General features: G+C 42.9%; 1 protein-coding gene across 1 annotated transcript in view; it reads left to right on the top strand.

Annotated features, from left to right (window-relative positions):
* LOC139385047 (transcription factor Maf-like) overlaps positions 1 to 22,374 on the top strand; it is a 179,098-nt gene extending 156,724 nt beyond the window's left edge. Inside the window, exon 3 of the mRNA XM_071130086.1 lies at positions 19,883 to 22,374. The gene's annotated coding sequence lies outside the window, so the exon portion shown is untranslated. The remainder of the gene's footprint in view (positions 1 to 19,882) is intronic.
* Positions 22,375 to 26,344: the final 3,970 nt, after the last annotated feature.

Raw genomic sequence — 26,344 nt, 5'->3', positions numbered from 1 at the left:
ATGGGGTTTAATCAGTTCAGAACCTTATCATGACCCGACTAACACTAACTTTAGCACCTACTATAACACTCTCTGTTTTCTATCCCTCTGTCACTCTGTTCAAGTCTCTATTCAGTTCGCTTGCTCTCTTGTTCACATCATCTCTCCTCTTTTCATGTAATCTCTTTCTATCTCTCTCTTTCATGTAATTTATCTTACTCTCTCTCTTTCTCTCTCTCCCTCTCGGTTTATTCTAAGTCTGTGTGGCTGGCTATTGCAGGGTGAGTGATGGTGTCCATCAGTGTAGTGCGTGTGTTGTAAAACAGTCAGCCGCTGACAGATTGACTGAGACGTCCAGCCCCTCAATCACCAGGCTCACAGAGAGGGAGAGAGAAAGAGAGAATGAGAGATAGGCAGAGAGGAAGGGAGAGAGAAAGAGAGAATGAGAGATAGGCAGAGAGGAAGGGAGAGAGAAAGAGAATGAGAGATAGGCAGAGAGGAAGGGAGAGAAAAAGAGAGAATTATAGATAGGGAGAGAGAGAGAGAGAGAGAGAGAGAGAGAGAGAGAGAGAGAGAGAGAGAGAGAGAGAGAGAAAATTGTAGATAGGGAGAGAGAGAGAGAGAGAAAGAAAGGATGAGAGATAGGGAGAGAGAGAGAGAGAGAAAGAAAGGATGAGAGATAGGCAGAGAGGAAGGGAGAGAGAATGAGAGATAGGCAGAGAGGAATGGAGAGAGAATGAGAGAATGAGAGATAGGCAGAGAGGAAGGGGGCGAGAAAGAGATAATTATAGATAGGGAGAGAAAGAGAGAATGAGAGATAGGCAGAGAGAAAGAGAGAATGAGAGATAGGCAGAGAGGAAGGGAGAGAGAAAGAGAATGAGAGATAGGCAGAGAGGAAGGGAGAGAAAAAGAGAGAATTATAGATAGGGAGAGAGAGAGAGAGAGAGAGAGAGAGAGAGAGAGAGAGAGAGAGAGAGAGAGAAAATTGTAGATAGGGAGAGAGAGAGAGAGAGAAAGAAAGGATGAGAGATAGGCAGAGAGGAAGGGAGAGAGAATGAGAGATAGGCAGAGAGGAAGGGAGAGAGAATGAGAGATAGGCAGAGAGGAAGGGAGAGAGAATGAGAGAGAGAATGAGAGATAGGCAGAGAGGAATGGAGAGAGAATGAGAGAATGAGAGATAGGCAGAGAGGAAGGGGGCGAGAAAGAGATAATTATAGATAGGGAGAGAAAGAGAGAATGAGAGATAGGCAGAGATAAAGTGAGAATGAGAGATAGGCAGTTAGGAAGGGAGAGAGAATGAGATATAGGCAGAGAGGAAGGGAGAGAGAATGAGAGATAGGCAGAGAGGAAGGGAGAGAGAATGAGAGATAGGGAGAGAGGAATGGAGAGAGAATGAGAGATAGGCAGAGAGGAAGGGGGAGAGAAAGAGATAATTATAGATAGGGAGAGAAAGAGAGAATGAGAGACAGGCAGAGATAAAGTGAGAATGAGAGATAGGCAGTTAGGAAGGGAGAGAGAATGAGAGATAGGCAGAGAGGAAGGGAGAGAGAATGAGGGAATGAGAGATAGGCAGAGATAAAGTGAGAATGAGAGATAGGCAGTTAGGAAGGGAGAGAGAATGAGAGATAGGCAGAGAGGAAGGGAGAGAGAATGAGGGAATGAGAGATAGGGAGAGAGGAAGGGGGAGAGAAAGTGATGGAGAAAACAAAGAAAAACAGGTGAACATGGTCAACATTTTAATTCATTTAATTGCCCAAATAAAACAGACCTTGAAGCTCCAACCACAATAAAATGAGTACATAAAAAATAAATAATGGAAAAACTAAAGAAAGATTGATAAGGAAAAAAGAGTGGTTCTGTGTCATTTCGACAGCTGTTGATTCAAAGAGAAACACTTTATTGGGTCCAGATGGTCCCAGTCAGTGGCAGAATGAGAGAGCTGACTCCGTTGGCTCCAGCCATGTGTTTCTCCTCCTGATCGAAATTAAAATGGTAGTTCATTTGTCACCGCTCACTACACAGCTTAAAATGTAGCCCTGAAACGTTACTTAGCGATAATGCACCATTCTTACTCAAAAGCCTGTTTTTGAACTTTTACAGTTGGAAGACAGAAGGAGTATTTCCTTTTAGATGAGATTTAAGACATGCAGAGTTTTCCCAACTTGAAGTAAGACTATTATTCTAGTTTCTGAGGCAATATAAGTATTGTTAACCATCATTATCCCTTCAAAACCCAAAAACATGGCACCTTGACCTTTTCAATGGTAATGATATTGCTGTAGTCATTGAGTCAGTGAGTAGGTCTGTCTATGCTCCCAATCAGCAGTAACATGCAGAAGTAGTGTAGACTGTTGAGTCAGCCTGTATCAAGGTGTGCTGAATATAATTATTGAAGGCTTCTGATGCCTATTGATCCTCACAGCCCCTCTTCTTAAAGACATAGTCAGAGATCAGTTCAGGACTGAAGCAGTGTGTGCTAACTAAGGCTCTGCTACCACATCACACACACACGGACACACACACAGACAAAGGCACACACATAGCGCAAACTAGGTGATGAACGCACTCACTCATCGGTTGAGGCGTGGAAAGGTTAACTGTTACAAGTCAGAGACGACACACACACATACACCCACAAACACACACGCACGCATACACGCACGCACGCACACACACACACACACACACACACACACACACACACACACACACACACACACACACACACACACACACACACACACACACACACACACACACACATATCAATTAGAAAGGCAGTATCTTACGGAAAATGAAAGATCACACTGGAGGGTTGAGGATCTGAACAGTCACCATTAAAATGATCAAAGGAATAAGAACTTGACTCATGGTGACAAAGAGATCACACAGAACTGGGCATGATCACAGTCAAATACACACACATGGACACACACACACACACACCCACTCACTCACACGGAGGGCATGTTAAACAGAGACGTGTCCGTGACCTGTGCTTGTTTCCCTCGGTGGTACCTTGGAGATACCACGGCAACCTCCAGCTCCTAGTAGCACCACGGTAACCGTGACCTTGACGACCGTGGCATCGGTGAGCGTAGCGCTATTCAGCCGAGCGTGTTAAGACATATTATGAATGTTTCATTAAAACTGACCTAACCCAGGCATCCACTCCGCTCCCAAGGAGTTACACAGATCCTTTATTTTCCTCTCTCTCTCTCTCTCTCTCTCTCTCTCTCTCTCTCAATTCAATTCAATTCAAGGGCTTTATTGGCATGGGAAACATGTGTTAACATTGCCAAAGCAAGTGAGGTAGACAACATACAAAGTGAATATATAAAGTGAAAAACAACAAAAATTAACAGTAAACATTACACATACAGAGGTTTCAAAACAGTAAAGACATTACAAATGTCATATTATATATATATACAGTGTTTTAACAATGTACAAATGATTAAAGGACACAAGATAAAATAAATAAGCATAAACATGGGTTGTATTTACAATGGTGTGTGTTCTTCACTGGTTGCCCTTTTCTCGTGGCAACAGGTCACAAATCTTGCTGCTGTGATGGCACACTGTGGAATTTCACCCAGTAGATATGGGAGTTTTTCAAATTTGGATTTGTTTTCGAATTCTTTGTGGATCTGTGTAATCTGAGGGAAATATGTCTCTCTAATATGGTCATACATTGGGCAGGAGGTTAGGAAGTGCAGCTCAGTTTCCACCTCATTTTGTGGGCAGTGAGCACATAGCCTGTCTTCTCTTGAGAGCCATGTCTGCCTACAGCGGCCTTTCTCAATAGGAAGGCTATGCTCACTGAGTCTGTACATCTCTCTCTCTCTCTCTCTCTCTCTCTCGTGCTCCCGCTCTCGTTCAACTGTTTTCTTTTTCTCTCTCTCTCTCTCTCTCTCTCTCTCTCTCTCTCTCTCTCTCTCTCTCTCTCTCTCTCTCTCTCTCTCTCTCTCTCTCTCTCTCTCTCCCTCTCTCTCTCTCTCTCTCTCTCTCTCTCTCTCCCTCTCTCTCTCTTTATCACTCTCCCTCCCTCCCTCTCTCTCTCTCTCTCTCTCTCTCCCTCTCTCTCTCTCTCTCTCTCTCTCTCTCTTTATCACTCTCCCTCCCTCTCTCTCTCTCTCCCTCTCACTCTCCCTCCCTCTCTCTCTCCCTCCCTCTCTCTCTCTCTCTCTCTCTCTCGTGCTCCCGCTCTCGTTCAACTGTTCTCTTTTTCTCTCTCTCATAGAGAAGCAGTGATGGATCACTCATCCAAAACGAATGATAACGTTTCTATGTGAGCTCTCAATCTTTCTTTCTCTTTTCCTTCTCTCTCCACCTCTCTCTTTTCCTCCTCTCTCCACCTCTCTCTTTTCCTCCTCTCTCCACCTCTCTTTTCCTCCTCTCTCCACCTCTCTCTTTTCCTCCTCTCTCCACCTCTCTCTTTTCCTCCTCTCTCCACCTCTCTCTTTTCCTCCTCTCTCCACCTCTCTCTTTTCCTCCTCTCTCCACCTCTCTCTTTTCTGAGCTTTTCTATTCACCCTTTCTCTCTCTCCTTTCATGTCATATTTGACTTTTGCTTAATTCTCAGAGGAGAGGCAAGGGAATAGTATAATAATTTAGGGACGTTAAATGGTAAATTGTTGTGTAAAAAATATGCATTGTTTTTTCACAAATAAAATCAATAAAAAAATTCAGAAATTTTATTATTATCCGTTTGCATAACAGTCACTCAGAATTCAGGTGCTACTTTTTAAGAGAAAGGTTTCTTCTCCCACTCTGACCACAACATGCTTGGAGAATCCTCAGTAAAAGAGAAATCACTGGCCCAGATTTGACTAGCCTGTATGGGGAAATGAGGCGCTGTGTGGAATGGGGTAATTGTTTGCATATGGGCCATTGACTGTGAGACTGGTTTAGATTTTCAAGAGGGCCAATGAGCAATAAACCAATATAATTGACATATTTCACAACGATACACATTCTGTGTACTGGCCATGCTAACAACCAATGAGCAATCTCCAAATTCCAAATTTCAACAGCTTTATTATGTCACGCACAATTTCATTTGAACAAAGTGCCTTTTGAAAAGGTTCCACGGTTCATGTGTTGTGGAGTTGGACGGCTTCTTGACATATTTTAGTTCCCAAATTGAAATGATAAATATTTCCTCCCGGTTCAATTCAGGTGCCGGGTCACAACCATACTGCAGTATCAGGACATCAACGATAGTATTGTAAAGATGGAAATGAAGATGTCATTTCACAGATATCTTCTCCCATAAACTCCTAATCCTCTAGTCTGCGGCCTGATGATGGTCCTGATGTTTGATTGAATTGAATGTTTTATTTTTGTTAGATCTTTCACTCTGTGAAATCTTTTAGATATGAAGTATTCTTAAGGACATCTATTTTTGAGATGTTTTGGTGTTTTGGATAGTTAATTTTCAAAAGGTAGTATGATTAGTTTATTATACTACCATCATCAAAATGTCATGAATCGTAACCACATTTAAATGGACATATGTACATCCATAATCTCAAAGCTCACTACATTGAATCACACATAATTTAAAAGCCCATTTCATAGAGAATGTTACAAACTGGACTGTATGGAAATGACTTTAAAGAGATGGATGATTGGGTCTAAATACAGCGTCTTTTGCGTTCAGTGTCTAAATTCAGTGTCCTTGTCTTTAACTGCCATTTCCCAAAAGTCAGACTCTTCCCAAAATGCCAACAAATTTTTTCTCAGCCTCAGAAGCATCTGCATTCACCAGATGTTGTGTGATCATACTTAGGCGTATTCCCCAGACTTATACTGTAACATGGGTAATTGTTGATATGTGGGAATGTTTTATTCTATATTTACATTTTCTTCTTAAAAATATTTATCCACAAACAGTCCTGTCCTGGAGTGTCTTAACAAAATGAAACCAAAATATTTAGTCTGACTTTATCCAGTGTCCAAAAAAAAGGTATTTGTGTGAGGTGAAAATATGTGCATATTTAATTAGATGTTACATAATTGGCATATTTTAATAATACATTTCATTTTTTTATATACAAAAAGTAATATTTGTGTCTGGTTAAAGTTGACCCTATTCGGGTGTGCTGCCTGGCCTTAAACCCATGAATAAGAAAACATGATTCAGCCATTAGTTCATTTTATGAGCTTTTGCAACTCATATTGTTCATCTGATGTAGGAACCACAGCAGTTGAAACAAAATGCATGAAATATGCACATAAGGTAGCATTCCTTGCATTCATTCTGATAGTAATCTTTCCGAATTAAACAGAATTCCTGCAATTAAAATATTCAAAATTTAACTTATTTTAGACTCACTGGGCAGTAAAATATTATCATGGTTGGAGAAGTAATCTATACTAGATGTGTACACATCAATATGAGCACATATCCATTTGTTGATTTGAGCGTGTTTCTGTGAGTGTTTGTGTTTATGCGTGTGTGTGTGTCTACATCGGTGTGTATGTTTCCGAACAGACACTGGTGAACAACTGCAGATTGTGAAACACCAAGTGGGCGTACTACACTCTATGATCTATGGTACGGAGCTCATTGTTACTGTGTTCTAAAAATACAGGATCTGATTGGGTAATGTGTGTCTCTGCTCTCTGTGGTCTCACTAACAGTACATTTAGACTGAACACTTCTCCAGAGTGTTCTACTTTCAAAATATCCCTGAATTAGGAGAGATAAGTCCCGTGTAGTTCCCCTCCCTCACCAAACATATTAGCTGGAAATTTCCACACACCAAATACCGGCTGCATAATGTGATACAGGAGCGAATTGTATGCAGATGTAAATGCATGTGTGTGGTTGTGCTTTCTTCTCCATGTGTGTTTGATTAGGTCTCTTACACACAGTGTTTGGGTTATGTGTTGAGAGATGAGCTGACTGGCGATGAGATAGATGACTAACATCCACACACAGGCCCACCTCGCTCTCCTCTACCTCACATTGTACAAACACATGAGTCACACAGGACAGCCATTCAGGGCCTGGTTCACTGCTCGCTGACCCCAGATCAGTGGAGGGACAGTCCTCTACAGTCTACCATAGCAGGGCAGAGGGAAACCTGATTGGGACGTGTATCTGGGTTTTTCTATGTCTCCAGAAAGTGTTTCAGCGCTAGCTTTTGTGGAAATATCACTGTTTGTACATCTTGAGACACCATAGTCAGTACACTTCCTCAAAATAGTCTCAATTAATTTAAGAGAAATCTGTAAAAAATAATAATAATCTCAATTTGACTTAATTTTCCCTTTCCCTTCTGAGCTTGATATTTAAAAATGGAAAGTTGAGAAGTATCATAACCTTTCAGATGAACAGAGTTGTGTCAAACCCCTGCCATTTTGGCTTTGACTGTGTGCAGTTTCCTTGGTTGTAATGAGCTGTGATATTCAGCTGAGGCAACTCTTATCTCTGGCGGGATGTACTGTAGGTGTTCCTACATAGGCCTCTGGGTCACTCACTCCCCAACACCTACACCCAGCACTGTGAACACAGCCACTGAACAGAGGCAAGGGAGCGTTACGGCAAAATAAGACTCAGATAAGCAGAAGGTCATCTGGAATTTTCCACGAGTCGAGTCCTCTGTTCCGTTAACCTTGTAGGGTAGAAAAGAGCACAGTGTTCTCATCGCAGCCGTACGCCGGCCGCAGTCGTCGATTTCTCTTTCGTTTTCTCATCTTTCAATTGTGTTTTTCTGCCTCCGGACAACACATCCCAGCAACCCGTTTCATTCATCTCTGAATCAGGGACAGGAACAAGGTCAAAACAGGAGAAATCATTTTATTGTACACTTTTGCGATTTAATTCATTAACAGTTTTTGTGTAGAATACATTATGCTTCTGTATTCAAGTAAAAACAAATATGAAGAAAAAGGGCATTTCAAATAACAGATGTCGGTAGTTGTGCTAAAACACCAGAATTGGCAGGCTATAACAGCATCATTACTTTTACTTTGGGCAGAAACGTTCCTGTACGCCAATGGTGTGGTTTTCTCTTGCTTCCTCACTGTATTAATTCCAGTGTGTGTGTGTGTGTGTGTGTGTGTAAATACAAGTAATGGTTAAAGGAAGAGACTAAATGAGGAATGACCAAAAAAAGGAGTGCAGGTAAATCACATCAGAAAGAAAGAGAGAGAAAGAGAAAGAAGACAGAGAAACAGATGCTCTGTACATGGTGGCTATCTGCAGTTAAATCACAGGCATTTGCATCACAGGAAGTGTAACATCCGTGTGCATATGAGAGGGACAGTCCCAAGACAAAGACAGTCAACAACCCACTTAGATACACCTTTTTTAAACACAAACACATACAAACGTACATAACAATGGTGTCGACATGATATAACACCACCTCCATGTCGTATCTGGTGAGTTTATAGTGATACAAGGTGTTGAGAAGTAGAAATGGCTTACATTACTGTGCCTAGGGCTGTTACAGTGACCGTATTACCGCCACACCGGCGGTCACAAGTCATGAAGGCAGTAAAATTTCACGTGACCATTTAGTCACGGTGAATAGGCTTCTCCAAACGTTGATGCAGCTGATGGTCATTAGTAGCCTACCAAACGTGCTAACTGCCTGGTACTCAGCACTCTATTGTCCCTCTAATCACTCTGACATCAATGCAAATGTTTTTGAAAATCTAATCAAACACTTCATGAGAGCCCATGAGCTCATGTTGTGCAACATTTCTATAGGCGATGTAATTGCGGGAGAAAACAGATTGATGGCCACTAATAAAAAGATGAGGATCCCATCAGCTTTCTATAGGCTAAGCCTACTATCTTTATTTATCAGCTTTCCTAATATTAAGCACATTGCGGTCACGGCCATTGAATGAAGTGGACCACGATGCAGCGTGGTGAGCGTACATGTTCTCTTTATTAGAAAAAGATGAGGAACAAAACAATAAACACTACAAAGCAAACCGTGAAGCTTAAGGCTATGTGCCATAAACAAAGTCAACTTCCCACAAACACAGGTGGGAAAAAGGCAGCCTAAGTATGGTTCTCAATCAGAGACAACGATAGACAGCTGTCCCTGATTGAGAACCCTACCCGGCCAAAACATAGAACTACACAACATAGAACATAGAATACCCACCCCAACTCACGCCCTGACCAAACCAAAATAGAGACATAAAATGGATCTCTAAGGTCAGGGCGTGACAATTGCTTATATTTACAACAGGAATATTGTATTTAAAACCTGGCTGGCATGAAAATAAACCACGGGGAAAAGCGTCCTTCATTCGCTATTTAAGTGCATAGATGACATGTATTTTTTTCCCACTGCCCCTGATACAGGTGCATGATAATGGTCCATTCTAAATCAAAACAAATGTCAGACATATATTATTTAGTATATGTAAAGACAAGATGAAATAAAGAATAGTCTGATGAGTGACAATATTAGCCTATGAGTTGTGAATGATATATTATCACTTGTGAATGGTGCCGAGCATAAGAAACAATGCCTTTTTTGGGGGAATTTTTCTTATCGTAGTGGCACACCTCATGCCACTACGATTAATCCGCTTTACAAGGAGTGTAGAGCCTAACTGGCATACATAAGCAGTGCGTGAGTTTCAAGTTTGGGGAAGATAATTTTCACCATAAAAATGCACCTTCATAATAAAAGCACTACATGCATAATTGCATTTGCGGTCACTTTTGATAATGGTGTTTTCTGCTGCACTTATAAGTGAAGAAATAGCCTAATAGTTTATTAACATTTTAAGCTTAACGTTCTGATCTGATGCGCCAGCCACATTGCAATTGCAAAATTATGCTAGTGGTTGTATTAATTTGGGATCTATTGCATCCCACAACTGTCCCTGAATGTGTTTGGAATATTTATTTCTCGCACAGAATAGAATAGGTAGACTTTTGTACTATGGAGGATCGTAGTTTGACATTGGCTTGTGCATTTGCTGTTCGTTAGGCCTACTCATCTTGTTGGCTGACGAAAGTAAATGTGGACCGTTCTTCCAATGTCTTCAATATGCACCTCGGAATTGGATAAGGACACGCACAGTTGTGTTCCCGATGTGTCTGCCTTCACTTGTAGCCTGTGAGTGAGAGGTGCTTCGGATTCAAAGCATTATCAAGTGCTTTTCAAATTGTGAATGAGAAACTATTAGAGTGTGTATAGCCTGTGCAAGAAAACAATGCCTTTTTCAAGCAACTTTTTTCAAATCATCATTAGAATTGCATCATGAAGCCTTACAATGTATTAAACATCAAAACATGTTGCCCAACGTTTGTAGAACATCTAAAGTTACATTAATAACACTAAATTAAGACTATAGTAATACCTATTTCTTTGTTAACCGCTCAACACAGAATAGAGGCGTGTGCACTCCTTCAAATCGTTTGGAGAAAATATTTATATTTTATTCAGCTTTGTTCAATTATATTCTTCATACTATAAAATAATATAAAATAATGCTACGGAATTATAAGCAAATCTTGTCTGCTAAATTAACTAGTGTAGCCCACAGCCATTTGACATAGGCACATCAGGACCTAATGTAATGACAACTCAGGGTATGCTATTATGTTCTTCTGAAATAGACTACATTTTCTTCATATCTTGCTTCTTTAGACCTGTTTAAAATAAATAATGGATTGTGAAGGTGTTGGCTATATTACATGGATTTATTAGACTTTTTAAATGGCTTGTAGGCTATGTTTGGAAGCCAGGAGATGCTAAATGTGTTTATGTTTATTAACGGTCAATTACCGTGAGACCGACAGTTATTTGCTTAACAATCATCGGCTGATGAAATTTCATGACCGCCACAGCCCTAACTGTGCCTCAATATTTCTGGTAAATATGGCACACTGGACCTGATGCCTAGAAATTAATAACACATCCGGTCGAAGAACATTTAAGTGGTTTCAATTGATTTAGTTTAAATCCTCAGACTGTGACAAAAAAAATCCAGTTCATACATCCAGTGTTTTATGTTAGATGTGATATCAAACCCATTTTCACTCCCTCCAATAATTATGTATCATTTCTCCAATCTGCTTATTACAGGATATCCCGACCACTTGCCATCTTTCACAGATCAAGACTTTATGGACCTTTTTAGATGAAAAATTATCAATACAGGAAGAAACGTCAGCAGAAATGCGGTGACACATTGGCAACGCCGAGCCACTATCCATGCCAGCATCAATAATTTAGCCGCCAGCTCATAACTTATTTTTTTTAATGCATAATTGAATCTGACCAATGTTTTCTTCAGCCGTTAAAATGTAGAGCAATTTAAAACAGTAAAAGGAGTGCTCCATTGAGTTTTTATTGGCTTCTCTTTCTCTTTTGCATAGCATATGTACAGTAGATATATAGCTCTAGACACTGTAGCAGCCATTCCTACTATAATCTGTGCATTTTAGCCTACAGAGGTGAAAGGGGTTGTAATAATTTACAACTGTTTGCTTTCTCCAGTCCCTTAACTTGCTATAGATGTAGAAGGTGTGGTGAGATAGATAGTCTGCACTCACCTTTTTATAACTGTGGCTGAAAAGGGGAAGAGGGTCTCATTGAGGTGAAGTGTGTGCGCCGTGCGTGTGTGTGCGTGTTTGTGCGTGTGTGGGTAGGTGTTTGTACGTGTGTGCACACCAGTATGTGTGAGAGCGCCTCTTGTGTGTTCCTGTGTGTGTGTCTGAAATAGGAAGTGGAGGTGTCACAGTGTTATTTTAGGCCCATTAGTCCTGGGTTTGCGTGACTAGGGCTGGATGTGGGGCCGTGGAGGGCTGACTTAGCTGAAATAGGTTTTGGGTACAGTAGGGGAGGATTGTCTGACCTCACCCTGGGTGTGTGCTGAGTGTGTGCAGGTGTGTGCATTGCTTTACTGTATTTGTGTGTATGCTTTAGTCTGTGTGTTTGTGCTTGCATCTGGACGAGGAATGGGAGAACTTGAAGATGCTCTCTCGCTCTCGCGCTCTCTCGCTCTCTCGCTTTTGCTCTCTCGCTCTTGCTCTCTCTCTCGCTCTCGCTCTCTTGCTCTTGCTCTCGAGCTCTCTCTCGCTCTCTCTCGCTCTCTCTCGCTCTCTCTCTCTCGCTCTCTCTCGCTCTCTCTCTCTCTCTCGCTCTAGCTCTCTCTCTGCCCTGCCCTGCTGTGCTCCAGACAGACAGTGTGTGACAGTGAGCAGCCAGCACTGCTGAGATGGTTTTATGCACAGTGAAGTGTAACGTGAGCAGAGTTATTCTCAGCTCCTCCGTTTACAGAAGAACAACAAGAGCTGAAGGACGAGATTGAGAGCGAGAGAGAGAGAGCAAGAGAGCGAGAGAGAGAGAGAGCATCTTCAAGTTCTCCCATCCCTCGGCCAGATGCAAGCACAAACACACAGACTAAAGCATACACACAAATACAGTAAAGCAATGCACACACCTGCACACATGATTGCACGCACACACACACACACAAAGTTATTATTACATTTGTTTCAACAATTGATTGAGAGAAAGGTGATATATGCATTTTATATTCACATTATAAATTAAATGAGGTCATAGTGGGTGCATTTAATGATGCAATGTTTTATATTAAGCTGCTAGCATAAGAGAGAGCGAGAGAGAGAGAGCGAGAGAGAGCGAGAGAGAGCGAGAGAGCGAGAGAGAGCGAGAGAGAGAGCGAGAGAGAGAGCGAGAGAGAGAGAGAGAGAGAGAGAGAGAGATGAACAGTAAAAGGAATCGTTGCTCTCTTGGCCCCGGCATGCATTGGCGACCCTGCTACAATTCTCATTTGTTTCGCAATAGAGCTTAATAAATATTGATTTACTATTTTAATTACATGCTAATCTCAAAACACATAGGTGCCAGCTTTATGGCTCTCTCAAGACATAGGGCAAATTTCCTCTTTGCAAATATTTATTAGTGACGTGGTCCAGAGAGGGCTATAAAAGTGAATAGTGATCATTAAACAGACAGTAACTGTCTACAAGTGTCAATATCAGCCACGCCAGTGGACAGGCCAACCAATCAATTGTAATATAATTGTGCTGCCCCTTTAAGAGCTATGTAAATCAAGTAAGGAGATAAAACTGCTCCAAAGTTGTTACTATGGAATAGTTTTGATGATTAATAGTGAATATGCTGCATAGGTAGGTTGAAGACATTACATTAGAAATATGATTTAAAATGATGTACTGTGGAAGTCAGTTCAGCTGTGTAAAATAGTTTTTGTCTCAGTCTAATTCCAATAAAATGCTACATTGAATAAGAAAACAAATATAACAAATTTGAAGTATGAAATACATTTGAAAGCAGGGAAACAAATTAATTTGTTAGCAATTTTTTTCTCTCCTCTCTCTCTCCATTTTCTCTCTCTGCCTTTCTCATTTTCTCCCTCCTTTCGTAATACTTCCATCAGTGAGATATATTGAAACTGAGACTGCATTAAGGTGATTAGAAAGCTGGGATATTCAGGGGAAAGCTTGTCTTTTTCAAAGGGGAAAATCCTGATTATGGGTAAACAACTTACTATTCATCTCCTCAGTGTTTCATTTGAACTGAACAAAATGGACATCAAATAGTATAGAATATAGTATATATTTTTTTGTATTACTTATATGTGAGTATGTGTTTGTGTGAATATGTATGTGTTTGGGAATAATCTATGCGCTGTGCAAGGTTTGCTTGGTTTGTTCCTCAGATCAAGGTTGCTGGTTTAATTGAGCCTCAACTGGACCCAGCATCGATTAGCTATGATATGGTTCCAATATGGCCGCTCGATCAGGCTTCGTGAGCAGCTCCCTCAGGACTTTGATTTCTCCGTCAAACAACAATCCTGGACCCTGGCCTTCAAAGAGAAACGCCATCTTTGTTGTTGTTTTCCCCAATGTTTGAGCGATGTCACCCGGGTCGATGTTATCCTTGTCCATAAAGACTCTCCCACACCGGAATAGCCACGGAAACAGCTCCAGCTGGCCCTCTCCACGGCAACGGCCAATACTGGTCATTCCCCCATGGTGACGGATTTGCATTGTGCTCCTAAAGAAGCCTGTGCAACACATTGACAACATTTAATTCTGTAACGCAGCTCACATTCTACCGTGGCTTCAGCAGCTTTCCCTATCTCTGTATCTGAGTGTTGACCAGGACCACTCTGTCAACAGTATCTATGACAGGACCAGGTGCAGCTTAGCGTAGCGTCAGAGGAGCGGTGCGGTGCTAGCGAGAGGCTAACCGTCTAACCGTCTCTGCTAATTGCCTCATTAATGATTCATCGGTGTGAGCCTGCTCTAGCACTTTGCTGTGGGGAGCAAATTGTTCTGATTGGTTTGCCTCTGTCAATTATTGATGAGGCAAACGACCTCAAGTGCTAACACCTTGCTTTGGTGCTGCGGAGTGGCCAACCGTTCCCATCGCTGGGTGGCTGTGTTGTTCACACTGCTAGAGTATTGTGTTGCTCCCGAACACAGCTTACCTCTTAGCCAGGGGTGTATTCAGGACTGTGTTGGTTCTCTCAGAGTGGATGAGTGTAGCCCTGGGGCAGTGAATGTGATCTCTAGTTGTATGAATACTCACGAACACTGAGTCTAGCACAGGTTACTGGATGGAGACTCCTCACAAAACTAGAACAGAACTAGACTTTATTTAGGAGGCCTGGGTAAGGCCAAAATTCCACAAATGTTCCAACTTCAATTAATTTTTTATAAATTATGCTTTAATTAAAACTTCTTAGGGCTGCAATCCCGTTAACGGGATCGATATGACAACAGCCAGTGAAAGTGCAGGGCGCCAAATTCAAAACAACAGAAATCTCATAATTAAAATTCCTCAAACATACATGTATTTTATACTGTTTTAAAGGTAATCTTGTTGTTAATCCCACCAGAGTGTCTGATTTCAAATAGGCTTTACAGCGAAAGCACCACAAACGATTATGTTAGGTCACCACCAACTCACAAAAAACAGCAATTTTTCCAGCCAAAGAGAGGAGTCACAAAAAGCACAAATAGAGATAAAATGTAGCACTAACCTTTGATGATCTTCATCAGATGACACTCATAAGACTTCATGTTACACAATACATGTATGTTTTGTTTGATAAAGTTCATATTTATATAAAACATCTCAGTATGCATTGGCACGTTACAGTCACTAGTTCCAAAAACATCCGGTGATATTACAGAGAGCCACATTATTTTACAGAAATACTCATTATAAATGTTGATGAAAATACAATTGTTAGACATGGAAATATAAATATACCTCTCCTTAATGCAACAATTGTGTCTTATTTCAAAAAAAAATTACGGAAAAAGCAAACCATGCAATAATCTGAGAACGGCGCTAAGATTTTTTTTTTATCCGCCATGTTGGAGTCAACAGAAATCAGAAATAATATTATAAATATTGCCTTACCTTTGATGATCTTCATCAGAATGCACTCCCAGGAATCCTAGTTCCACAATAAATGTTTGTTTTGTTCGATAATGTCCATTATTTATGTCCAAGTAGCTACTTTTGTTAGCGGGTTTAGTACACAAATACAAACACTCGGGTTGGTCCAGCCAAACGTCGGACAAAAACTTCAAAAAGTTATATTACAGGTCGTAGAAACATTTCAAACTAAGCATAGAATCATTCTTTAGGATGTTTTTATCATAAATCTTCAATAACGTTCCAACCGGAGAATTCCATTGTCTGTAGAAAAGCCATGGAACGCAGGCCGCTATCATGTGAAATGCTCCTGACCAGGACCTGGCTCTCTGCTAGACCACTGACTCAAAGAGCTCTCATCCGGCTCCACATCACAGTAGAAGCCTCATTCATGTTTCTAAAGACATCTAGGCCTTAGGAAGCCTTAGGAAGTAAACATAACCAATATCCCACTGTATATTCAATAGGGGCTGGGTTGAAAATCGACCAACCTCAGATTTCCCACTTCCTGTTTGGATTTCTTCTCAGGTTTTTGCCTGCCATATGAGTTCTGTTATACTGACAGACATCATTCAAACAGTTTTAGAAACTTCAGAGTGTTTTCTATCCAATACTAATAGTAATAGGCATATATTAGCAACTGGGACTGAGGAGCAGGCTGTTTACTCTGGGCATCTTTCATCCAAGCTACTCAATACGGCCACTGCAGCCATAAGAGGTTTTAAGATACAAATGTAAAATATATGTCAACCAAACTTCCTCCAAAGGACCTTTCTATGGGTCCTGTTTATTGTAGTTTTGTGAGGAATCAGCCTTCTGTACTGGGACAAAGCAGTAGCTTACAGTGTTTTCTTCTGAATCTGGTATGTAAGCAGTACACACTGTATCCTCACAGGGAAGGGCACGTGTGTGTGCTGCCCTGAACCACCTGCGTATGTTGGGCCTCAGCTGGAGAAAGAGAGGCTTTGTTTGTGAACAAGTGACTCACCCGGGCCGTACTGATATGGTAGTACACATTGAGGCCTTACTCTTTCCTGTTTTCATGTAGGAAATCATGCCTGACCATTTTGTAAAATGTAAAGAGATGATGATGAAAGTAGATGGGAGGCAGGCAGTGATAATTATTACCACCTGAGATTAAAGCAACATTTTAAACTTGGTGGTTTGAGCCCTGAATGCTGATTAAAAAAAAAATGATTTCACCTTTATAACCAGGTAAGCTAGTTGAGAACAAGTTCGCATTTACAACTGCGACCTGGCCAAGATGAAGCAAAGCAGTGTGACAAAAACAATGACACAGAGTTGCATGGAATAAACAAGCATACAGTCAACACATTATAAAAAAAGAAAGTCTATATACAGTGTGTGCAAATGGCATGAGGAGTTATGGCAATAAATAGGCCATAGTAGCAAAGAAATTACAATTTAGCAGATTAACACTGGAGTGATAGATGAGCAGAAGATGATGAGCAGATGATGGTATGTAAGTAGTGATACTGGTGTGCAAAAGAGCAGCAAAGTAAATAAAAACAATATGAGGATGAGGTAGGTAGATTGGGTGGGCTATTTACAGATGGACTATGTACAGCTGCAGCGATCAGTTTGCTGCTCAGATAGCTGATGTTTAAAGTTAGTGAGAGACATTTAAGTCACCAGTTTCAGCGATTTTTTCAATTTGCTCCAGTCACTGGCAGCAGAGAACTGGAAGGAAAGGTCGGCCAAAGGAGGTGTTGGCTTTGGGGATGACCAGTGAGATATACCTGCTGGAGCGCGTGATACGTGTGGGCGTTGCTATGGTGACCAGTGAGCTGAGATAAGGCAGAGCTTTACCTAGCATAGACTTGTAGATGACCTGGAGCCAGTGGGTCTGGCGACAAATATGTAGCGAGGGCCAGCCGACTAGAGCATACAGGTCGCAGTGGTGGGTGGTATAAGGCGTTTTGGTAACAAAACGGATGGCACTGTGATAGACTGCATCCAATTTGCTGAGTAGGTATTGTGTATTGGTTCCTGACTTCCCTGAACAGTTGCATATCGCAGGGACTATTCGCGAGGTATATTGGTTGGCTGATTGGCTGACAGCCGTGGTATATCAGACCGTATACCACAGGTATGACAAAACATTGATTTTTACTGCTCTAATTTAGTTGGTAAACATTTTATAATAGCAATAAGGTACCTCGGGGGTTTGTGATATATGGCCACTATACCACGGCTAAGGGCTGTGTCCAGGCACTCCGCGTTGCATCGTGCATAAGAACAGGCCATTTACTACACCCCCTCGGGCCTTATTGCTTACGTGGTATACAGGACCCACATCATTATAGGTTATAGTAATGAGAGCAGGGATTTTATGATTCTACGATTTTAGCATTTTAGCAAGGGTTGTTTCGAATAGCTGTGTGTGTGTGTGTGTGTGTGTGTGTGTGTGTGTGTGTGTGTGTGTGCGTGCGTGCGTGGTGTGTGGTGTGTGTGTATGACTTCTAAAATTTTTCCTTAGTGTACTGTTCTCCTCTTCTTGCATTAGGGTCAGGAAATGGAGCTGAGGGAAGGAGGTTCTCACCCAAGATTTGATGGCACATGGTCCTGTCCATTGTCCCTTTGATGCGGTGAAGTTGTCCTGTCCCCTTAGTAGAAAAACACGCCCAAAGCATATTGTTTCCACCTCCATGTTTGACGGTGGGGATGGTGTTCTTGGGGTCATAGGCAGCATTCCTCCTCCTCCAAACACGGCGAGTTGAGTTGATGCCAAAGAGCTCCATTTGGTCTCATCTGACCACAACACTTTCACCCAGTTGTCCTCTGAATCATTCAGATGTTCATTGGAAAACATCAGACCTGGGAGCCAGAAATCTTTCTGATTGAGAGGGGGTCAAATACTTATTTCCCTCATTAAAATGCAAATCAATTTCTAACATTTTTTACATGCGTTTTTCTGGATTTTTTAAATGTTATTCTGTCTCTCACTGTTCAAATAAACCTACCATTAAAATTATAGACTGATCATTTCTTTGTCAGTGTCCTCTTGGCAAACATACAAAATCAGCAGGGGATCAAATACTTGTTTCCCCTCACTGTAGCTGTGGTTCTCTGTCTAATGGCCCACCCACACACAACCCGTATGAATCATCCCAAACCTCTACTCTACCTGGGGGGGTAGGAAATCTTTCAAGCATTTTTCAGCAAAATATCAACCCAAAGCACTCTCTCACAGTGGCATGACTGCCTGGCTTTAGAGAGTAAACACAGGCTAGATGAAGGAACTGATGTGTCAGTTATTGATGTGTAGTGCTCCTTCACTGTGAGCCTGTGTAATCACTCTGTTGTCGGCCATGTTGTTATACACTGAGGACACAAAACATTAAGCACACCTGCTCTTTCCATGACGCAGTCTGACCAGGTGAATCCAGGTGAAAGCTATGATACCTTATTGATGTCACTTGTGAAATCCACTTAAATCAGTGCAGATGAATGGAAGGAGACAGGTTAAAGAAGGATTTTTAAGCCTTGAGACAATTGAGACATTGATTGTGTATGTGTGCCATTCAGAGGGTTACATGGGCAACAGTTTCCCGAGTGTATCAAGAATCAAGAATAGTCCACAACTGTGGGAAGCATTGGAGTCAACATGGGCCAGTATCCCTGTGGAAAGCTTAGGTGTTCTTAATGTTTGGTATACTCAAATGTTTTTTTCTATTGTAATAATGGCTCAAGGATATCATAACTGACCAAATAGATACTGAAGGATGCATTCTAGAGATGAATATATCATAGAACTATAAACTTAATGAATATTATTCTGAAGACTCAAACCCAGAGAGTGATCTTTGACTGAGGGGTTGTGTTTAATCCAGAGGTGAGACTCATCCATGCTGCTAGTGAGCGGCCTCTGTAGCCATCTCTGTCTCTCTGGCCTTAATTGAAGCTGATGAAGGAGTCACCCCCCATGCAGCCGCCGCTGTCGCTCAGAATCTCAGCGTCGATGCAGTCAGACCGTACACACTCACAGGGTGGTCACCGGCCCTTTGTTTTTACACAGGCACCAGGGAGGGCACCAGGGAGGGCACCAGGGAGGGCACTGGGCCCCCCCAAATAACAGTTAGTCAGCCTGCGTCATGGCTGTGACACGGTGGGCCCAGTGTCTGTGGAGGTTATGGTGGGGTCCCTCTCGCTCTTTCACTGACAGTCATGTGTGTCTGTGTGTGTGTGTGTGTGTGTGTATGGGGAGGGGGAGGCACAAAAAGGGCACACAGATGGGCGGTCTGACTCATACACATTTAATGACCTCTACTGTTTCTCTCTCTCTTTCTCTCTTTCCTTCTCCCTCTCGCTCTCTCTATTGTTGTCTCTCTCTGTTTCTCTCTGTTTCTCTCTCGCTCTCGCCTTCTCTATTGTTCTCTCGCTCTGTTTCTCTCTCTTTCTCCCTCTCTCTCGCTCGGTCTCTCTCTCTTTTTCTCTCTCCATGTCTACAGATAACCTGGCGACTGAACGCTGATGACTTAAGAGTGACTGATCAATGGCTTGAGGAACCCCACAAAGCACAACAACATCTAAAGATGACTTCACTGGAGAAGAAGAAAAGAAGCCCTGCAGAGAAATGCTTCAGAGCCTCTTCCTACTCCCACTTTCCTCTCCGCTATTTTACCTCCAGCTTTTTTGTAAGAAAACAAAAACAAAAACAAAACACTGACTCAAATGATGTATCAAGATGATTGACAACATCAGAAGAATATTACTGGAGAAACCATTTCCTCTGTAGGGGGGGGGGGGGGGGGGGGGAAACAAAACTTTGATGCATGTTACTGTAAGTAGTTCATCTAAAAACCAACCTTTTTCCCCCAAGTGGGATCCTCCACTAAGAAGACTCATCCAAGTCCAGCATTCCTGATATAGGATAAAATACCCAAGCAACCCACCTCCTCCCTCTGAAATCCCTTACTCTATCTTCCCTATCAGAGGTCATTGTAACTACCATTGACAATATGTTCCTCGTTTTAGAGAACTTACTTCCTGTATCATTTTGGAGTTAGTTGGACTGTAAGACTACTATAGTGTATACTATTTGCATAATGAACCAGTCTTCCTCTCCAATGGACATGAGTGATGTACTATAGCATGGATCTGACTTTACTGTGTTCCTCAGTATGCTTGTAGATCACAAAACTCATAATTGTGAATAGTACAACGATTACACCTTTTTAATCCTAGATTCCTATCTTTACCAGACAGTATTAACTTACTGTATACTATGTAGGGCATTTTGTTGACCTGTACATTTGACTAAATGCATAGAAATACAAGTAATAGCTCATTGTATTATTTGAATACCTGCAGACATATTAGGGAAACATTTGTCTATAAAGACAATGGGACTGTGACTAAGTCATATAGTGTTGACTATATTATGAAGGTAGAACCCAGAATAACGTCTTAGAGAGTAAACATACTATAGTATCCTCAGCAGGGGCCCCGCTGCATCTATGTCATGTGTCTACCTAAGATCGTGGGCAGCCGATCTTGTATTTGGTTTGTTTCTTTGTTGTTTCCTCATCCCTTTTGAATAGCTTGTACCAATGGCCCTTCGGGTCTCTGTACTGTGGTCTCTCTCATGGACCTCTCATAGGGCAACACATGTCCTCAGCTAGGGCAGGTATCTCTATCTCTCTCTCCCACATCACCTGGCATGGTTTACCCAGGTGCTCCTCTGTATGGCCAAACAAGGAGAACGGAACATCACAGTATGATTTCAAGGTTGCAGAAACCATATTGACTTTTGACTGTCTACTGAAGACATAACAACAACCAGACAAACTACAGCTGGTGGTGCAAGAGAGGATACTGTGCATGGAACGCAACGCACGCAAGATAACCTGAAAGCATCTTCATCCTCTTGCATCCTCTACCTATCGATGTGCTTCCAGGACAAACCTGATACCTAAACAGCCCCCTCGCCTGCTCCCACAATCCTCTCTGCTCCTCCTCTCGTCCATCCCAGAGACTCGTGAGGAGAGCGCCAGTCGATCTGTTTATAAACGTTACGGATGGACGCTCATCGTGACGGTTAAAAACAAACAAACACGTACACACGCGCATACACACATATACCCACCCCCACACACATAAACACTCTCAAATGGAGACAAGTGGAATACAGTGGCGTATGTATGTATATTCTGTATGTATTGAACCCTCAGCTGTAAGTAGTACATGTTGACATGTAGATGAAAATATGCATTGTGATCATAATACCTACCGTAGACAGGCTGGTGGCCGTTGATTCAGACAGAGGATGAAACACTCTCTCTAAGCCAATGGAAGCACTCTATACTATGTTTTCAGGGTACATACTCTAAGTTTCCTTAATGACAGAAAATATAATGTGATGGAAATACTGTTCCTTTTAAAAAGGACCTCCTAAGCAAAACCACCGAGCTGAATGGGTTTTAAGCACTTTGAAGGGATGCATAACCCCCCCCTTTGATGTCGGAAAGAACCTGGCCAGAGTGAGAGAGCAGGGGGTGTGGAGGGTGCAGGGGGCGAGGGGAGGGAGGGAGGGCAAACTGGGGCGCTCAAATTAAGTGGCATTGCACAAAGTGGCGTGGGGCGCCCTGCCAGGAACTGTCTATTCATCCCATGTCAAAGGGATTTACACATCTCAATGAGTCAACAGCACTGCCAGGGCTGCCAGCAGCACGGGGAACAGGGGACGAGAGGAATACAGGAAAAGAGGAGAGGTGGAAAGGTAGAATAGAGGTGAGGAGGGGGAGAGGTAAAGAGAGAAAAGAAGTGCAGAGGACAGGAGACGGAAAAGGGCAGAGATGTAGAGCGACAGAGAGGAGAGAGAAGGGGAGAGATGTGGATCGACAGAGAGGAGAGAGAACAGCAGAGATGTAGAGCGACAGAGAGGAGAGAGAACAGCAGAGATGTAGAGCGACAGAGAGAACAGCAGAGATGTAGAGCGACAGAGAGGAGAGAGAATGGTAGATATGTAGGGCTACAGAGAGGAGAGAGAAGGGTAGAGATGTAGAGCGACAGAGAAGAGAGAGAAGGGTAGAGATGTAGAGCGACAGAGAGGAGAGAGAAGGGTAAAGATGTAGGGCTACAGAGAGGAGAGAGAAGGGCAGAGATGTAGAGCTACAGAGAGAGAAGGGTAGAGATGTAGGGCTACAGAGAGGAGAGAGAAGGGCAGAGATGTAGAGCTACAGAGAGAGAAGGGTAGATATGTAGGGCTACAGAGAGGAGAGAGAAGGGCAGAGATGTAGAGCTACAGAGAGAAAAGGGTAGAGATGTAGGGCTACAGAGAGGAGAGATAAGGGTAGAGATGTAGAGCTACAGAGAGGAGACATAAGGGTAGAGATGTAGAGCGACAGAGAGGAGAGATAAGGGTAGAGATGTAGAGCTACAGAGAGGAGAGAGGAGGGGAGAGATGTAGAGCGACAGAGAGGAGATAGGAGGGTAGAGATGTAGAGCGACAGAGAGGAGAGAGGAGGGGAGAGATGTAGAGCGACAGAGAGGAGAGAGGAGGGTAGAGATGTAGAGCTACAGAGAGGAGACAGAAGGGTAGAGATGTAGAGCGACAGAGAGGAGAGAGGAGGGTAGAGATGTAGAGCTACAGAGAGGAGACAGAAGGGTAGAGATGTAGAGCGACAGAGAGGAGAGAGAAGGGTAGAGATGTAGAGGTACAGAGAGCGAAGGGAAGAAATGTGGATCGACAGAAAGTAGAGAGAACAGCAGAGATGTAGAGTGACAGAGAGGAGACAGAAAATGAGACAACAAGCAAACAATGTGACAATGTTGAAGTTAAAGGGTTCCCACATTTAAGAATGTAGGGCAGCATTTCAGACAAAGCCAACATTATTCTCTCAGCTAGAGACCTGACCAGACAAAATCTTCTCTTCTCTCAGGTCACCTCCACAACTCCCCTCCTACCCTTCAGCCACAGAGTTCACTGTCCCCTCCACCCCAGCTAGTGCCACTTCCCAACAGCCCTGTGACCTCACGTCCTATCTGGGGTTGACTCTGTGTTAATGAGCAATACCTCTAAGCTCAACCAGATGTTCAGGCTAGCCGTTAAATACCTGTTGCTCTTCCACCCCAGTGATTCCTTTATCCTTCCCCAGTGCAGCTGCACTCTCCCTGGGCTGGGTTCCACGTGCTTCAGCCCCTCTATGGACGGGACCTCCCCACAACATGACTCTGTTCTACTGTGCTCTCATCATCTAACAATAGCAGTGCATCAATTGATGCATCATGACATTAACATAGGGATTGATAAGGATTCATGGGCTTCGGTGATGACAGGTGTGTTGATGGTATGACAGAGACATCATAATGAAGCAACTTTTTGGGTTTACATTGGCTTATATTGTATGTTTCATAAAATTATACACAGACCAATCAATGCAAGTGAATCATGTACAGTGGCTCTCCAGTGTAAAGCATTACCAAACCCAAAGCAATATTTAACAGTGTACTAAACAATAGGAAGACATCAGAGATGGTGAGGGATGGACATAGACTGTGACCAGGGACAGTTAAGGAAGGGTTGGTCCCATTAGGAAAGTATAGTAGAGATAGAAACCAGTTCAATGTGTGTGTGTGTGTGTGTGTGTGTGTGTGTGTGTGTGTGTGTGTGTGTGTGTGTGTCTGTCTGCCTGCCTGCCTGGTGGGGAAGCAGTAGTAGTAAAAGGCGTTTGATGTGTGTATTAGCTCCTGTCCTTGCGGTCAGCGCGCAACACAAACACAACATCAAAAGGAGGATGGGAGGGGCGCTGCTACCTGGCTCTGTGGAGATAAGTTAATGCAGATCTATTAGGCAGAAGCATATTAAAGGATGAAGATGTCAGTCACACAAACGGCAGGAGACATCACGTTGAGCTACTGTTGATGTCCTCCCGAGTTAGAAGCTTTCTGATTTCACCAAAATGAAGCAAAACCATTTTTCTGAGGAGTTAAAGAGGGTATAAGTAACAGAGACAGTTGTGATCCCCCCCCGCCTGTTTGAAGAACACGGTTAGTGTGTTTTTCATTGAGATAAACTCGCAGACTGCACACATGCCGTTTCATCAGAGTATGACCCTGACCATGACATTTCCCAGAAGCCTTAGTGTTATTCACAGGTTCCTGTAGACGCTCACACAGACACACGTGTACACACATGCTCTTATACACAAACATGCACACTTACACACACACACACACACACACACACACACACACACACACACACACACACACACACACACACACACACACACACACACACACACACACACACACCCCACCCAGCCACCCACCCACCCTAATCTAAACAACAGGACTGTATGGAAACCGATCGGCAAAATAATGGATTGTTCAGTGTGCAAACAATAAGCTGTTAGTGTAATCACAGGTCAAAGTCATATTACCCAGAGGCCCCCGCTGGGGGTATATTAACATGAGGGATATTTGGGAGGGTGGAGAGAGTGGGGATAGAGTGCTGTCCTGATTCAGATTTACCCCCTATTGGGCACCCCTTGCCTCCTTTATTTCTTTCTCTCCTCTCCTCCACTCCAATACATACACAGACCCTGCATTTAATCAGGCTCACCCCTCCCCTCTTACTTTATTTATTTCTCTCCTCCACTCCAATACATACACAGACCCTGCATTTAATCAGGCTCACCCCTCCCCCTCTTACTTTATTTTCTCACTGCTCATTCCTATTTTCATGTGTCTTCTCTGTCTCAATCCCCTTCCTCCTCTCTTTCATCTCCCTCCTCCTTCTCTCTTTCACCTTTCCCCTTTTCTTTCCACTCTTCGCTTCTCCTCTCCTTTTCTCTCCTCTTTTTCTGCTCTTTCCTCTCTTCTCCCTTTCTCCCCCCCTCCCAAACTGAGGCAAGCTATTGAGGTGAAGCACTCCATCAATCTCCCTGGTGTGTGAGAGAGAGAGAGAGAGAGAGAGAGAGAGAGAGAGAAAGCTAGAGAGAGAGAGCTAGAGAGAGAGAGCTAGAGAGAGAGAGCTAGAGAGAGAGAGAGAGAGAGAGACACACACACAGATTGACACACACAGAGAGAGACACACACAGAGAGAGACACACAGAGAGAGAGAGAGAGAGAGAGAGGTGAAAGGGACCCAGAATCTTGTTTTTGGATTAAGCAAATAGAGGAGTGGGTAATATAGGGCCATCAGGCTGCTTGGTGGGTCATTTGTCAGCCCTCCACAAAGCCACACAAACAAGAGACAAGAGGAGAGAGAAAGTCAATTACCACTGTCAGTGGAGAGGGGGAGAACGAGAAAGATAGAGGGAGGGAGCCATATCCACTTTCATTAGAAGCCTATGTATCCTCTAGCCTGTGTTCTGCCATGGCTTATGCATGTGTCAAGTCACATCCACAAACAAACCACTAGTCCCAGTGTTGTGTCTGTTAGGATAAATACTCTGTACATTATTTTCTTTGGCCTCGTGGCTTATCAACTTAGCTGGCCTGTATTTGTTTTATCGCCTAACTCTTTCTCTTGCCTGGTTAATAAGTACATGCCTCTCTGGCTATACAGTTCATTAGTGTGATGACTAGCTGGCTAATGTGTGTGTAGGGTAGGCTCCTGTCCCATTGGAGCACGTGTACATTGGGGAGGTGTGGCAGAGCAAACAGTGGGGAAGGACAGAGAAGAGGAAAACAGCTTATAAGAGAGACAATGTGACTGGTCATTTAGCTAATGGCAGTGATGTAATAGTGAAGCCTCCTGTGATTCTGTGGACTCTAGGGGCGTAGTGGTGTGTAGTGGTGTGTTAGAGCAGACGGTCACATAGGGGGACTGTAGAGAGACCTTCCAGTGTTGTGACTGGACATGACACACACACATGCTCACGTTCCAATGCATGTCTGTATCTGTGTGTCGTTTTTGGGTTGGCTCTGTGATGATTAGGCTTGACCTGAGACTGACCTTTGGC

The sequence above is a fragment of the Oncorhynchus clarkii genome, chromosome 26 (assembly GCF_045791955.1).
Source record: "Oncorhynchus clarkii lewisi isolate Uvic-CL-2024 chromosome 26, UVic_Ocla_1.0, whole genome shotgun sequence".
NCBI lineage: Eukaryota > Metazoa > Chordata > Actinopteri > Salmoniformes > Salmonidae > Oncorhynchus > Oncorhynchus clarkii.
This window is presented reverse-complemented; position numbering and strand designations above follow the sequence as displayed.